Source organism: Protopterus annectens, chromosome 5.part0, assembly GCF_019279795.1.
Source record: "Protopterus annectens isolate FY-2018-M chromosome 5.part0, PAN1.0, whole genome shotgun sequence".
NCBI classification, from domain to species: Eukaryota; Metazoa; Chordata; order Ceratodontiformes; family Protopteridae; genus Protopterus; species Protopterus annectens.
In genome coordinates, this window is record NC_056735.1 from 1755423188 (window position 1) to 1755438400 (window position 15213).

Below are 15213 nucleotides of genomic sequence, written 5' to 3' on the forward strand. Positions count from 1 at the left end.
TACAAATAACTAGATAGGCAGAGGCTCTGATCTAACTTCTGGCAAATGTTTGTAGGTTAAAAATTTTTGAGGCCATTCCCACCCACTACACTTCCCAATGCTCTACTTTAGCAGTCCTGCTGATTTTAGTCACCTTAGAAGTACCTTTGGGCAAGCATCAATGCTATAAGCTCCATGATGCATGCAAAAGCTGTGTAACAGTATAGTACAAATAACTAGATAGGCAGTGGTACTAATCTCAGTTCTGTCAAGTGTGTGTGTATGTTTGTAGGTTAAAATGTTTTGAGGCCTTTCCCACCCAGTACATTTCACATTGCCATACTTTATAAGGGCTTCTGTTGTTATTCACCCTTGAAATACCTTTGGACAGCTCTTAGTCCACTAAGCTCCATGGCACGAGCAATGACTACATAACAGTATAGTGCAAATAACTTGATAGGCATGGGTTCTAATCTCCATTCTGCCAAGTGTGTGTGTTTGTAAATGTGTAGTTTAAAGGAATTTGAGGCCTTTCACACCCAGTACACTTCCCATTGCCATACTTTACAAGGGCTGCTGATGTTATTCATTCTAGAAGTACATTTAGACAGCTTTCAGCCCTATTAGCTCTGTGGTGCATGCAATGCCTATGTAACAGTATAGTACAAATAATTAAATAGGCAGGGGTTCTAACCTCAGTTCTGGTAAGTGTGTGTGTATAAGTATTTGTAGGTTAAAGTCTTTTGAGGCCTTTCCCACCCAGTACACTTCATATTGCAATACTTTGCAAGGGCTGCTGATGTGATTCACCTTAGATGTACCTTGAGACACTCCTCAACCTTATACGCTCCATGATGCATGCAATAAATTCATAACACTGTAAAGCAAATAACTAGATAGGTTGGGGTTCTGAACTCAATACTGGCAACTGTGATTTTGTGCGTGTGTGTGTGTGTGTGTGTGTGTGTGTGTGTGTGTGTGTGTGTGCGTGTGCGTGTGTGTGTGAACCATATCCTCTGTGTGTGTGTTTGGGTGAGAACCATATCCACTGGGGGTGTGGGTAATATGATTTTGAGGCTTGTTCCACCCAGTACACTTCCCATTGCACAATTTTACAAGGCCTGCTGATGCCATTCACCTTAGAAGTACCTGTATAGATTCTTCAGCCTTATAAGCTCTGTGGCATGTGCAATAACCATGTAATACTATAGTGCAAATAATTAGATAGGTAGGGGTTCTAGTCTCAATACTAGCAACTATAATACTGTGTGTGAAGCATATCCCCTGTGGCTGTTGTGTGTGTTGCTTATACCATTTTAAGGCCTGTTGACTCCCTCCCCATGACATTACTTTAAGGATGCAGTTAATGGCATCTGGCTTACATGAACCATGTTAAATATACAGGTCATACCATTCACCTGTACAGATGTATATGGAATATCCAGATGTGTGCAACCTATATGTGGTCTGTGTCCCCTAACAATGGACATTTATGAGTAACAGTTGCAAAATATGTCACAGTTACCATAGTGACAGACATGTCAGCATCAGATGTCATACCTGTCTGAAACATCATGCTGATACAAAGTATGTTACTAATTGACCAGGTATGTAAGAGCAATATATGAGACCAGTTGCTATTTTGGGTGATTTATCCCACCATCCATGAAGGCATTCCCAAGATTACTTGTTGTAAGAGGTAGTAGGTTATGCCCCCAGTTTATAATCTATGTGGTGTATGTAATGTGTACATAACACTATAGTGCATACAAGTGGATATGTAGGGTTAGTACTCTATTGGCAAGTGTGTATGTGTTACTGTGTGCATATCCCCTGTGGCTGTCTTTACTGTGTGTATGCAATGGATATCCCATTTTGTGTGCCTCTTCCACCATGTTAACTCCCCTTTGTCAGCCTAGTTGCATCCCCTACATACATCATTCAACTTACAAGCACAGTTACACAGTTTCTAACACAAAGGCACTGTGGTGCATGAAATCATCATATCACTGTGTACTGTACATAAATTGATAGGTGGGCCATCTAATATTACAAGTGTCAACTCTGTGTGCATGTGTGTTTTAATGCATGTCCTCATGCAGCAGTGTGTGTGTGTGTGTGTGTGTGTGTGTGTGTGTGTGTGTGTGTGTGTGTGTATGTGTCTCAAGTGGCTCTACCATGTTAAGGGCCTCTGAACCCACCACTGGCAATCCTAACAGCACCTGCAATTGTCACCCATTTGGATAGTAGTGACAGACACTGCAACACTACATTACCTTTGTGGTGTTTCTGTTATGTATCTAGCAGTATTGTATGTAAAACTGGGCAGGTAGAGGTCTGGCTATCAATAGGGGCAGGTCATGAATGTTTGTGAGTGTGGCAGGGGTCTGTATGCATGTATGTATGTATGTACCAGCATGCCTCTCAACCACTCAGAAAGATATTTGGTTAAAGCCATATGGGAAGCTGGGGCAAACAGCAAACATTGAGAACCCCCTTTACATATTGCTGTGACACACATGGGAAATAGATGGTAGAACAGGTCATGTATTTGAATGCACCTTCCAAAGGGTATGTGTTGTTACATGACAATATCCATCATTAATCTGCAATGTCAGTCTGTCATGATCTTCCAAAACAGTGGCCAGAAAACCATGTTTATGACAGATAGAAAGTAATTATGTGTCAGACATCACAACAATCTGCAGACATATGCAGAGGTCAGAGGTATAGCCACCGTGTGTACCCATACCTCCAAAGCTCTTATAGCACAACATGTTTACAAAGCCATAAATAATGGGGTGACAAAGGTCACATAATAGAGACACTTTTCAAATATTGCTCCTACAAACTTATAAAGATGATAGAATAAGATGTTTTTTATTAGCATAGGTAGTCTGAAAGGTATGAAGTCTGCAACTCATAATGTCTAAAACGGAGCAATGAAGAACACAGATAGGTGAATCTCTTGGAGTTAAAGTAATGGTTAGGCTTATGAGGGACCTAATGCCAGTACTCAAGTAACCTACCCTGTATGTATGAGCCTGTGGTACTACAGAACACCAGGTGACATGTATGAAGGCTAGCTGGCCGTATCAAGGGGTATGTATGCAAGGTCACAGTGTCTGCCCCCAGTGTCCCTCACACACTGTTGTATGCATACACACCTGGTAAACATGTACATATACAGCTGTACCTTGGCTATTAAAAGGTCACTGTGTTTCTACTCCACCATACTTATCGTTGGTAATATCAGCAGGCCCACAGCCTGCAGACATACAGACACCTGGAACACAAACAGAATACTGTATGTGAGACTACAGGCAGTCAGCAGTACTAACAGAAATAATGTAGCATGGCTAAAAAGGTACATACACTTTGATGTATGCCCATAACAATTGCCAGCAGACAGCACTATACACACTATTATAATACTATACTGTACTATATTCAACCTTTGCATCAGACTCATATTAGCATGTCTCTGCATTGATGGTATGGATAACAGGGATGTAGCACAGGTATCATCACATGCACAGGGTGTGGTGTGGGTTTGCCAGAGGCCTAGGTGGGGCCATATGGTTGACATCATGTGTGTGTGTGTGTGTGTGTGTGTGTGTGTGTGTGTGTGTGTGTGTGTGTGTGTCTGAAGGGGTGTTGTTCAACTGGGACATGCAGAGGAGCTGTGTGTGTGTCTGGTGGTGACCTACCTGTGAAAGAGATGTGTGAGTGTATGCACACAGTCAAGCCATGTGGTTACAATACACAGTGGTATGTTGGACAGCTGTGGACTGTACATAGCAGGATGTATGGTTCACCATCTCTGGCCACGGACATGGCAACTGGTTCTGCCAGGATTCTCACTGGCACCAACAGGCTGAAGGCCAGATGCAGTACTACTCCCTGATGGTGACTGCTGTCTGCTGGATCCATGTCCCTGGTGTCACCAGCCAGGACCACATGCCCATGATCTACTACATTGTGGTTTGGACAGCACCCTCCCTTCGGTAGTGCTGGTGGTACTGCCACTAAGGAAGTGTGACTGTGCACAGCCACATGGAGTCTCAGCTGATCATGGTGCTGACCTACATCCATGTGGCCGATGCCCTACTACTACCACATGCTTCAGCACAGACATTGCTTGGTCGAGTAATGACAACATCTCATCCCACCGTCTATCCACAACATCAGCACAATAACATCCGGCATCACCAAGGCTGTGGAGGTCGTCACGCATGGCAGGTAGTGTTGCATTCATGACTCTGAGAATCTGTCTGGTGTTGCATTCTGAACATGCCTGTGCCTCCATGACAGACTGAAACATTTATCTGGTGGCACCTGCTGTGTCATTTGTGACAGGGGCTTAACAGGCAGGAGCCCTCCTTTGAGCACCCCTGTCCAGCTGTCTGTGTGGGACCTTGCATGCCCTCTGGCTATGGCTAGTGTCTACACTACCACTTGTCATAGTCATCACACTAGCCTGTTCCATGCCACCACCCTCCAACTGTCCATTATCTGTGGCTGCTGGGGACTGGGTATGTGGGGGCACACTGACTGTGTGCGGTTACATTGTGGGTGAAAGTGGGATGCCAGCAAATAGCACAGATTCAGCCCCTGACAACCCCACTTGTGCCTCACTATCACCACCATCATCATCATCAGAGTCTGCTAAGACACTAACATCAAGTTGCGATAGGGTGAGACCCAACCTCCATGCTCATCTGCGAGGGGAAGACAACACATTTATTTATTTATTTTGTTTATTTATTTCAGATTTGTTTATTGGTCCATTTACAGCTGAGGCCTGGGGAAAAAAGCTCCACATCAAATCATTCAAACATACAACAGCAGACATTTGTATACTAAAATACAGAAAATTAACAACAATTAACAGATAGGCATGGAAGCAATATAGACATTCAAAACATTTGTACATATGTAAGTTAATACTTGCACTCTAATGTTTTCTGATACACAGACACACACACACACACACACACACACACACACACACACACACACACACACACACAGGTAAGGTGGCACAAAGGCATTATACAGACCACACAATTTCTGAATGATGACATACACAACACACAGTCAGACCACAACTGACACACTCTGGACAGGCAATCAACAACATGCTGTGCAGCTATGTCCACTTAATGTTGCTACTAATATACACATCTGAGATACATGAGGAGTGGTAGCATTACCTGGTAGTAATAGTGGTAGTAGAACCATCACCTAACACACACTGCACCTCTGTACACAATATTGATGTACCCCTGTATAGCACAGTGGCAACACCTACAGAAACATACATGCAAATATGTTACAGCTCCTGCAAATAGGCTCCTGTGATGTCCACTGTGATGCACTGCAGTTAACCCCACCACAAGTGAACATGCACATATTGCAATATGGCTAAGAGTAACAGTTGTGTGCATGGAAAAATGCATGCCCTTAATGTGCCAAGGGTATTGGTGAGCCACAACAAGACATTTCCATACTCACCAGCTTCAGGCAGCTGTTCTCCAGCCAGACCAAATGGACTTTTGTAATTGTGGGGGAGAAGTATTGTCACCACACTCACATGTGGCATTGGTACAGGATAAATGATGCATTTCTGAACATGTACAGTACAAGCTCTGATACTACACAATTTGCTGTCATTCACAATATATGTGAACTTGTGTGCATTACACAACCACACCCACAAATGCGGTTTGACCTGACATATGCATCCATATACTCCAAAGATACCAGTATGAATGATACAGTATTGAAGTGATGTCCACTGGGGCCTTACCTGGACACTCTTCACCTGTTGGCTGTGTGCCACCAACCTCCACAGCATAGGATTGTATGGTTTCCTGGGGTGCGGTGGCTGCCCCAAGGTTGATGAGGACCTCCTCTGTTGGTGTAAGTAGAGGTTGCGGAGCAGGACCCCCACATGTGGCTGCCTGGTCCCTCACCACAGCTGCAGCCCTTTGCTGGACATGGTGGATTAAGTCAGTGGCCTGTGCCTGACCTGTGCAAAGGTTCCGCCATGCTGGCCCAGATTGTTCACAGTGGCCACTAGGTCTGACCAAAGGGTGGTCTGCAGTTACAGCTGCTGTCTCCCCCTCCCAAACATGACTGTGTTATGCAGTCTTATGACATCTATGATTGCTGCAGTCTCACCGTCTGAAAATGGTTGTTACCACGGTCGAGACATTCCACCTGAAAGACATGAACAGGGAAACACATCACAGGACCTCATGCTTTGGGCACCATTATGTACAGATCCTGAACATCCATGTTTGCTAACACTATCCACCACTACTACCTACATCATACTCCTGCCATCTATCAGCACAGTATGTGTGTGGGTAGTTTCACCATACTGGCATTAAAGCATGCATTGCACTCCTGATCCTCATGTTTCATGTTCCCTCCAATGAGGAGCATTAATGTGCATAATGCTTAATTCATCATTCACATCAGATGGCAGATGCAGCAGCTGGGGATATCACAGAAGTTCTCTACCAGGGCATACCAGCCCATCAGACATCTACCATACACTAATAGGCTATGAGGCCAACCCTCTCCCCAGTGTCATATATGCCTCTCAAGAGTTACCTCACTCTGGCATGGCAGGCAATCACACAATCCACATTGCTGTGACTGCTGCATGAGTGCAGGTCATGCTGCACTCTTTTAACACACACACACACACACACACACACACACACACACACACACACACACACACACACACACACACACACACACACACACACACACACACACACAGACAAACAGCCTCCACCTGGTGAGTGACCTGAACTGGCCTTGTTAGCAGCTTGGATGTGTGTCACACACATTCACCCTGTGGGCGAATGAGCACCCTGTCCACATAAGGCAGAATAGCTACCTACACATTTGTAGGTGTAACATGGTCAACTGGATGCTTAACAGCACATACACCCTTGGGATACCACCTGTGTCTCTGTTGGATGGGGACATCAGTTGCTGCCTTGCATACACATGGGCTAACATGTGGCCTAGGGATATGGTTGCTCAGGGCCCACAGCCTAGTAACCTGGTATGGTAAGTGGAATACCATAAGTGGCCTCTCTGCTGTAACAGACTGCTTTGCTATATGTCCACACACATCAGTGCCATTGGCAGTTGGTTGTCCCCTATGAGCAGCGTTACTGTACCATGTATTCAAGCCTACATACCACAAATAGGTGAGTGCTCCTACAGGTGCATGTGGACATTCCAGGAACATCTGAGCTACACAATAACTGAGATCAGTGCATATGTGTTGTAGGGTGACCTCCTCATAGGTGTCTGACATCTTCAGCACCCAGATGTTTGTAGAATGCATACATGTGCCTAAGAGATGTAGACTCCACTGCCAGACAAATGTGTGTTTCCACACACCAGTTGAACAATACATGATGTTTGTCCACATAGTTTGGGGAATGTGTCTGTGGCATGCCAGACCCCTGGGGGCACAGTGATGGCACCTGGGTATCTGGTACGGTATCCATTCCCTTACATTGTATGCTCAGATACAGGTGTGGAGTACACACTCGCCTTGGCAGAGTATGTCAGGAATGGTCAAGGAGACCTGGACAATCTGTTAAATAACCCTGTATGACATTGTTAGACTGAGAGGGGTTCAGTAATGGTACATGATGTGATATGCCATCTGTATCCACCAGTATGTACTGCCAGTGTTTCACCCCTGCACTTGCCCAATCATCAGGGAGCCTAAATACTCACCACTGCCACCAGTGAGGGATGTATACAATGGCAGGATGACAAGTACATGCACATTAAAGTACAATTACCCTTCACAGCACACAGAGGTCACAGTCAGTGTGAGGATCATTTCTCCCCCTCTTCATAACCCGAATAATGCTCCACACTGGCACACCTATGACGGTAACATCTCAGCAGAATAGTCAATCCAAAACATCTGCCACCCTCTCTGTCCAACCAGTACTTTGGGTCCCTGGCCAGGTAGCTGACACACACTTTGCTATTTGAGCTTTGAAACACACACACACACACACACACACACACACACACACACACACACACACACACACACACACACAAATATGCACACTCCTGTTAAAGTCTGACACAACTTTGCTACCTATGGGCCCTTCAGCCCATACCTAAAGTTAGTTTTGACTGCCACAATCCATCTCTGTAGCAGCTACTGTAAGGATCTCAACAAAGGGTGACAAATCCTACTGTGTGATAAGCCTATTAGCAAAATGGTAAGTGTGGCCAAGACCAAGGCTATTGGAATGAGCTATACAGTGTCACCATGTGCATATGCAAGTACGCTAAGAGCTGACTTAGTGCTACACAGACCAGACACAGTGACAAGGTGTAACAATATGTGGCAATAACTAATAAGGGAACAAGAGAATACTCTGTCAATGCAGTAACTACACAGTTCAGACTCACAGGGATTCATATATGGCAACATTGCAGGACAGTCTGCAATACATACAGGAAATGTGTAAAGTACTAGGTGCATAGGTTCATAGGATGATACTAGGCTATTGGCACAGATGTCCTTATAAGCCTAGCCCAGATGTTTGCCCATGTCTCTTCAAAGTCAGCACCTGTTTCCCCTGTCCAGTTGGGACACAGGTGGGATCCCAGGGGTGTATTTTGTGTTTCCCATGCAGTCATCCAGATTCTTCTTAAAGAATGCTAGAGAGGTACTCTGCTAGACATGGGGAGGGAGTGCATTTTACAGACAGTGTTTTGTTTGAGACACAAATCTATCCCACCAACAAATACTATTCATGACACAGACCACGTAAGGGCCTTGCATGTGGGTTGCGTGAATGGGGTTTGTCTTAGAGATATGCATAAACTAAAGGCTGGTTTGGGAATGGCTTTGTTAGCCAGACACATGTCACCTATGATCAGTCTGTATGACACTGAGTAGAGCAACAGGGCTTTCAGCTTATCTGTATAGGATAGGTGTTGCAGATCCCAGATTTTCCTGGTCAGGAACAACTGTGGTCTCTGCAACTGCTGCATGTAGTTAGTAAGGTACATGCCAAATGAGCCATTGTACTTCATAATGAGTCTGATAAGGGAGGAGTACAGGGATGCTATGGCCTCCTGGTTCCAGGATGACATACCCTTATTTGTGAAGTGGGCCATGTAGACAGCCTTCCATACAATGGTGCCAACATGAAGGGAAATTGTCAGGTTGGTATCAGCCTTAGTGCACAAGTCACCTCACGTCCTGTTGCATGCTCAGTATGTTGTTATTACTGTCATAACTAGTGTGGATGACATCTACCACAACAGGGATAATGATGCATTCTCTGGCATTCAGTTTGAGGCAATGCTTCTGGCACCAGTCATTAATTTGGATAAGACCCTTTTTTAGGATGCTCACATTTACTGGGGGATGTAAGACAGTGGTCAGCTTGCAGTCATCTGTAAATCTGGTCAGCCACAGACTACTGGTCTTGTCTTGCACCTCAAACCAGTATATCCCAAACAGTAGAGGCCCCAGACAGATTCTTGGGGTACACCATGCTTTAAGGGTCTACTACTAGGGGTGGCTTCCACTACTTTGACTGAATGGGTACTATCATTGAGCCAGTTAGCTACCCATATGGTAACATACAGGTGCTAGGTGTGTAGGCTTATGTATTATGGCAAACTGGGGATTATTGTCAGATGCTTTGGCTAGGTGAAGGTAGGCAGTGTGCACCATCTTCCCCTCATCCATGTGTTTGTTGACCACTTCAAAGAAGTCAACCAGGTTTAACAGGCTTGATCTCCCCTAGACAATAACAAAGTGTGTTGGCTCAAGCATTTTCAGGTTGCCAATGTCCCAGTTTATAAGGTCCTTGACAATGTCTTCCATGGTCTTGTATATCAGGCTAGTTAGGCTGATGTGTATATGATTGGCTGGGTCAGTGGATGCTCCACCTTTGTGTAGATGGGTGACAGTAGCCGTCCACCATGCAGATGGGATAACACTGGTGCTCAGGTGTTGGTTGACTACAGTGTGTAATGGAGGTTAGAGCTCATGCCTGAGTTCATGTAGGATGTAGCCAGGGATGTTATCAGGTCCCATGGAGACTTCAGTTTGTTGCCCTTGAGAGGGCATTACAGACCTGCTCCCTGATGATGAGGGGAGGGGAGCAGGAGCTTTGCATGTCCTCCTTTACTGATGGGAGGACAGGGGGTGGGGTTTTCATGGAACCTGTCTGCAGCAGGTTGGCTATATCTATGGTATATGTGTATGTGGTGTTATTTACCACCAGTATAGAGCAGATTTGGGTGTTACCTCTGAGATTGCAGACATATGTCAAGAAGGCTTTATGTCTGGTCTTTTTGGATGTGTCCAATTTGCATTCAAAGCTAGCCTTAGAGTAATTCACCTGTGACCTTATTTGCTTGTTCAGACAAAGGTGAGATTACTTCCAATTTGGCACCTGCTCCTTCTTGGTCCTGTACAGCCAATATTTCCACCTATTATGGAGTTTGCGTATTGCTGCTGTCCACCACAGAGATTTAATCTACCTTGTGGGAGATGATTTTGTCCAGTCAGGTATTGCTGAGTCTATACAGCTATGTAAGTACTCATACATATGTTTAATGTAGGCTTGGGCACAAACTCATGACCCAGTTAAACACTTTTCCAATTTCAACCTAGTAATTATAATCAAACTAATAATTATTTCTGTTTCAAGGCAATACAACAACCTTTAGCTGTAGACATTTATGTCTGTTTGATGCACTGAAATTAAGATTACACATTTGTAAAACAAGTACAGCATATTTGCCTTACATTTTGCAACTCATGGCTGTATGTTTGAGGCTTCCAGCTACTACTCTTACTACATACATGTGCATAGGTAATACCTGATATAAATTTTTGTTCTTTGTACAGACTGACTTCTTGCATTGGCTGGGAATCAAACCTGGATCAACTGCTTCAAAGACAACTATGCTCACCACTATACCATCAATGCTTGTCAGTAAAGCACACTGTGTTTGCACTCTTGCAGCTCAGTCATACCTCTTAACCTATTAGAGCAAGACATCTGGACAAAGGCACACATAAATGGGGGGCAAAGACCCAAAAATATTGACACTTTATATTACTGTAACACACTTAGTTGATAGGAAAGTAGGTTTTGCAGTCACAGGAATACTCTGAAAGGTATGACATCTGATATTCAAATGTATCCTATTATGTTATGACTTCAGTCTTTACTGATTTGCCAGTGATTTATCAGACAAAATACAACTTATGAGAAAATGACTACAAATATGAGGCAAACACGTGGTCAGTCTGCAAAAGTCTGGAGAGTTGAAAGGTATGAGTTCAGTATATGACATACAGATCAAGGCACACTTATGTGTCAGTTGTTTACTATGCACATACCCTATATAGATATCTTACATTTGTAAGGTAAGCATATATATCATAGTAGCATTCACAAGTGACATATGAATATTTACAACATCCCAGGTAGCTGGCCTGGCAGTGTCACAGTCAGTATTGTACAACAGACACTCCAGTAGTAGTCATATGGGAGCTGACCTTTGCTGGGGTGACTCAGGGGCCAGAGCTGTGATCTAAGTCAATGCAGACAGAGCCAGCAGGGATGGCCATAGGTGCTGACCAGCAACATGTCAGTCTAGCAAGTCTTGTTGAGACCTATTGTTTAACTTCCTATTTGCCATTATTGCATCCCCTTTCTGTATTCCATTGCATGTGTAATGGTTTGACATACCTGTTATAGTGCTGCAGAGTTTTCTCACAGTAATGCAGATGCGTAGGTTTCTGTAGTCACAGTCTGTCTCTACATAGAAAGGTTCAGACCTGTTTTGCATAAGCAGCAGCTTGCCTTTTGTAGGTAATGCTCATGAGCAGGTGATAGCCTGTGCACCAATTGTTGTCTCCACTTGCTAATTGCATCCAGAACAACTGTGTTGTCTTTCCATTAGCCAATGGCATGGTAACACAGTGCTATAATTGAATCCTTCATGTGGGCCTTGCCCCTTTTTCTTGCCTGTGAGGAGGACATTATGGGAGTGTGGGAGTTACAGCATCACAGAGGGTAGGTAGAAATACCTATTAGAACAAGAAATGTGGAGAAAGCCCAACAAAATGGGGGAGAAGGTTCCAGAATTAGGGACAGATTGTAAGTATTGCTGTTATACATTTAGAAAATTGCTAGATTAACAGGGTTTGTCTGGACATGCATTTTCTGCATGATTTAAAATCTGGCACTGATATGTATATGACATACCTCTCAACTGTACTGTTTTCCGCAAAATGTCCAGAGGTTTGCCTCTTATGTTTTGATCTCTTCTTCAGACAATTTTTGTTTTTTGCAAATCACTAGGATAATCTGAGGAATGAAGTCACGAAATAATGACATTCATTTGTGTTTCAGACTTCATATCCTTCAGAAAAATTATGTTAAAACAAACCCTGTCAATCCAGCAACTTTTTCAGTTTATAACACCATTATTTAAATTATGTCGCTATTTTTAGGCCTCTGCCCCCCCAGGTATGTCAGGCTTTGTCCAGATGTCTTGCACTAAGAGGTTCAAAGGTATGGTATATCATTATTTAGTGACTTCACTCTTGATACCATCCCAGTGATTTAGCAGAATCCCAAAAATGGTATAAGGAAGAGGCCATAAATATGGTCCCAAACCCTGGACATTCTGTGAATATCTGTAAAGGTGAGAGTTATGTATGTCTGGCCATTGTTAACAGACTGTCAAGATCATGTAGCAGTGTAGTGTCTAAATGTTTGTTGGGCTGAGTAGAGAGGGGGGCAGATGTGAGTGTCATTGATCCTTTTCTATGTGACTGTGGATGCTGCTTCAGTTGCTGGTGGTCTATCAGCTGTATATGTTTATAGGGGCAGACTGAGACATGTCCCTTAACACCTCAGGATTCCAAGTACACTGTGACATTGGGCAGTATATATAGGAGTAGTGTGTGGCTGGCAATCAGGATATGTTTGTTCAAACAGTCATTATACTCTAAAGGTCAGTTGGCTTACTGGTATGTTGCTGTGACTGTGGTGCAATTGGTTGTGGGTAGACAATTTCTCACTGATGTCTGTTTTTCCCTACAGTTACATCCCTGTAGTGCATGATATATTTGCAAATGCATGAGCAATTCCCCAGAGCTGATTTGGTCTAGTGTTGTGTTGGTCTGACTGTAGATCAGAAGGTATTGGATGAAATAGCTGACAGCTCAGTGTTTTTTCCCTTACGTAACATGACTGCACTCATACCCCTCAACTGTCCAGATGTTCAGAGACTGTCCAGATGTGTGGCTCATATTTTTGGTCTACTCCCCATAACTGTTGTGGATTTCTGACAAATCACTGGAATGATGTGAGCATTGAAGTCACTACATAATGACAATCATTTGTGTTTCAGACTTGAAATCTATCAGAAAATATATGTTAAAACAATCCATGATACCTTAGCAACTTTCTGAGCTTATAAAATCCATATTTAAAATATGTCCCTATTTTTTGGCCTTTGCCCACTTTGCCAGGCATTGTCCAGATTTCTTGTATTAAGAGTTTTAGTATATATATATATATATATATATATATATATATATATATATATATATATATATATAAACATTACTACTTCCACAGGTTTTTCCCTAATGTTGGATGACCATCCTACATGATATATTTACTGAAGCATTACTAATTCTGCTAGGTCATGTGGAGTAGTGGTAGCTGCTATGACTTGAGTGCACAGGGCCCTGTGTTTAAGACTTGCCAGGGATGTGTATTCTCCCCTTATGTTAAATGACTGTAATGCATGGTTTGTTAAAGCATTGCAAATTCCCACAGCTCATATTGCATAGCGGTATGCTGCTCTGATTGTAGTGCTCTGGGTTTAGGACCTGCCAGGGCTGATTATTTTGTTGCTGGGCAGAAAAGAGGCTGATTGAGACAGAATGATTAAAGCAGTTTTAAGCAATTATAAGCAGGTTTGCATGGGATTGTATGATGCTAAGCCATGCCAAAAGTGCTTAGTCCTGCTTGGCTTCACTTAGCACTGCTTATTCCCACTTAAACCCATGCTAATTTCAAATAAAGAAAAGAAAAAAAGGGTGATAGGAAACTGGTGAAATGGGGGCAATCAAGGAGTAAAACATTAGGAAAAGCAGCTAAGGATGTGCAGGATGGGTATAGGAAAGGACCATAGCTCTACAGTTCTTCTGCAGCAACAGATGTGAATGATGTGGAAAATTTTGAATTTATAGCCTCACACCCCACAGGAAAGGGTGTTGGCAACATACATTTGTAGAGTAATTTGAGGGTAGATTGATTTACATCACTGTACATGGGGGAACATGTAGATCTATGTATGGCGCAATGATTTTTTTGTGGGACAGATGCTTTTTTATAAGGTGAGAGTGAGATATTGGGGAAGGGCTGTAGGTATGTTTGGGGAGGAAGGTTGGGTAGGATAGGTTGCATTTGCAGAGATACAAGACACTGAAAACAGCAGACAGGGGCAGTATATGACACATGAGGAGGGTAAACACCTTGGATGGGGAGGGTGGTTGGGAATCAGAGGCCCATGAACCCCCAAATGGATACAGTGGCACTGAGATCCCCACCCATGGGCAGTCACCACTGCAACTTCACGGTCCATAAAGTGTCTGTGTTGGGGGCTTGACAACAGAAGCAGGCTACGCTTTGAGGTGCTCCAGTCTGCCCTCGATCTGGAAGAAGCATACATCCAACTCTGAGCAGATGACACTGCGCACCATACCCCGGAACATCCTGCAGGTGACCTGTTCCTCTCCGCACCGCACCCAGGGGGAACATGCCCCATCCCCTTAGGTGGTTCCAACCGAAGGTGGTACAGGACCAGCAGAGGGGGCAATAATGGGTTGGGTCCCAGATGTGCTGGGGCCTGGTGCCATGGCAGGATAAGGTGGGACAGGTGGATCCGTCGGCATTAGCCTTCTTAAATGTCCTATGGTGGTGAGATTTTACAAAATGTACTGGTTAGTCATGCACAAAACATTTCAAAATTAGTTATAACAGCATGTATGGGTGTTCCAATTAACCCAGAACAGTGGAATTCACACAATTGCATAGCAAACAGAACACATGTATATATGGAATAACAGTCAGAGTTTTAACAGCATGCCAGTTAAATGTGAGGCAAAAG